A 2,487-nucleotide genomic window follows, 5' to 3' on the forward strand; every position below is an offset into this window, starting at 1 on the left:
GCCTTGTCGGTCCAGCTTTATATTGATGTTTAGTCAGCGTTAGCTTCTATTCAGTTTTATATTTTTCTTCGCAAATTGTCTTGCAATGTGGCCACGGCCAAAGTGTGACATTATATGTTTAGAGTCCCTTAGTCGCAAGTTGGTATGCAAGGATAGGTGAGGCACCGGGTGCCAGTCTCGCACCCTAGGTTCGGGGCGTGACAAAAGAACTTTTGTCATGACCTAAACCGATGACGGGCACTCGGTACCTTACTCAACCGAGTACCAACATAATGTAGCTTATCTCTCTTATCGTGTTGTTGTTGGTAACTGGGCCAACATGGCCACAACTCGTAATATATAACTATAAGTGGGAAAGCAATGTATCAATGAGCCATCTTTCTTAAAACATGAATACAAAGGAGCCGTCAAGGCCTCTGACATACTGTACAATATGAACCACTATATACAAAGCCTCTAAGAGTATTTGACATCAAATGGGACAGGGTACCGGCCTACCCATAAGTCTATAGCAAAATTCTGACATGATGACTCATAGACTCGGCTGCACTCCGAATGAGGTGGAGTCTTACCGATCCTTCACTGAATGCTAACCTCGTCTACTATGAGGGCTCGTCAAACTGATTGTCTATACCTGCAGGCATGAATACAACGTCCCCAGGCAAAAAGGAACGTCAGTACAAATAATGTACCAAGTATGTAAGGAATTAAATTCAGTAAATAATAAACATGAGAGGAACATGGACTAAAAGACTCGACATTTAAGTCTGGATAACTTTGTAAATCGTGAAATACTTATAGTGTCATGTATATGAGTATGAATGTCATGTCGTGCATAGGTACATGTGTTCATAACATCATCAAGCCTCTGAAGGAATCCCATCATATCATCTCGGTCACTGTGGGCAAAATCATCAACGTATACCAGCTGATCAGGTAGTGGTGCGTATATAACGCCATAATCTTTTCCCATATCCCATATTCATATAATATACGCGTATATAACGCCATCTGGTCATGGGTCAATGTACATGTATAAATGTATGAAATGCATAAGAAATACGTTAATAAGATTTCTCGGAATGTCATAAAAATCAATATGCCTTTCGGATAAACTTTATCCAATACGTATTTTTTCTGAGACCCATGAACAGAAAATATAATAATAATTCACATGGGGAATCAAGAATATAGACACCCCTAGTACTTCTATGAATAGAGTCATTTATGAAAATTGTGCGTTTACTCATTTCGTTTATATCGTATGGATCATGCCAAAAATAAAGAAGGGATAACCTTAACATACCTGAGCCGATTCTCTTGACAATCCCTCTAACACATGTCTTTTGCAAAAACATGTAGCGGCGGATTGAAGTAGGGAATAATCCGTGTGATATTCTTGAGAAAGATTGTACCGTGCTTTCTTAGAATTACCTTTCACGCTGCTATTACGCAATATAACCTAGTATGAAATTCTTGAAGCAAATTACGTTGCCATAAGCATTGTAAGGGATCATATAAATCCTTGAATTCCATCTGTTACTTTGTAGTCTTGTATGAATTTGATGAAGTACTCACGTTGCCATGCCAAAATTTGTATCATACTTGCTGAAGCTTTCTTTCCTCACTTTGTAGAGACATAAGCATTCCTTAAAGATGTGAGCAATTCCTTATCTCACTTTGTAAAAGATTCATATGAAATCTTGTTTCAGACTTTCACCCGTTGGTAGAGCTCAGTTGTAAGAACTCAATTTCCTAAACCTTATCTTATTCATAATACGGCGATGCCTACATCCAGAAAGATGGTTGGTAAGAGATATAGCTGTGGAAGAGTTAAGTCTGAGGAACTCGATTTTTACATCATGCTTATGATAGATAAATATGAGGTATTCTGCAAATTGTGTGTATACTACGATGTGTAAGCTTCTTGATAAGGATCCCTAAGGGAAGAATGCCTATCATCGGAAGGTAGACACAAGTTTCAGCAAGTAAAAGATGCAAGGTGAAGAAGGGTACGAAGTACCCAGTTAATGAAGATTAACAGTATTTACAATTTAAGCAGAGAAATATAAGCATTTTGAATTACCTACAATTGTAACAAAGATATGTACAATCAGCCACACCCATCTAATGTATGCCCTATGGAAGCTAACAGAAGTAGTATAAGAGAAGGACGGATATCAGGATCCGACTGGGGTTAGAGTGACCCAAAATAGTGGATGGATTGTTTGCGTTAGTTGACATTTCCTAAGGATATTGCAAATGTGCTAATAGATCTCCTTGTGAGACACCCAGATGGTGCACTCTAAAATAGTACATCTAGATATGAGTACTACAAAGATAGGCACCAGAAGCCTTGAACTGATAAATATTATCTTAGTGTGGCTCCCGTCCCTAGTAGAGAAAGAATGTTAGGCAACCCGAAGAGCCACTGGATGGAACAAGGGGAGCTAAAAGTGAAAGAATGTCTTGTTGAAAATTTCAGAA

General features: G+C 38.5%; 1 long non-coding RNA gene across 1 annotated transcript; it reads right to left on the reverse strand.

The window, feature by feature from the left end:
• Nucleotides 1-446: 446 nt before the first annotated feature.
• LOC138892991 (uncharacterized) lies at nt 447-951 on the reverse strand. The gene is made up of 2 exons (XR_011408235.1): nt 760-951; nt 447-634 (listed from the first exon to the last, which is right to left on the reverse strand). It is a non-coding gene; the product is annotated as an uncharacterized lncRNA (long non-coding RNA).
• Nucleotides 952-2,487: the final 1,536 nt, after the last annotated feature.

This window comes from Nicotiana tomentosiformis, chromosome 1 (genome assembly GCF_000390325.3).
Source record: "Nicotiana tomentosiformis chromosome 1, ASM39032v3, whole genome shotgun sequence".
NCBI classification, from domain to species: Eukaryota; Viridiplantae; Streptophyta; class Magnoliopsida; order Solanales; family Solanaceae; genus Nicotiana; species Nicotiana tomentosiformis.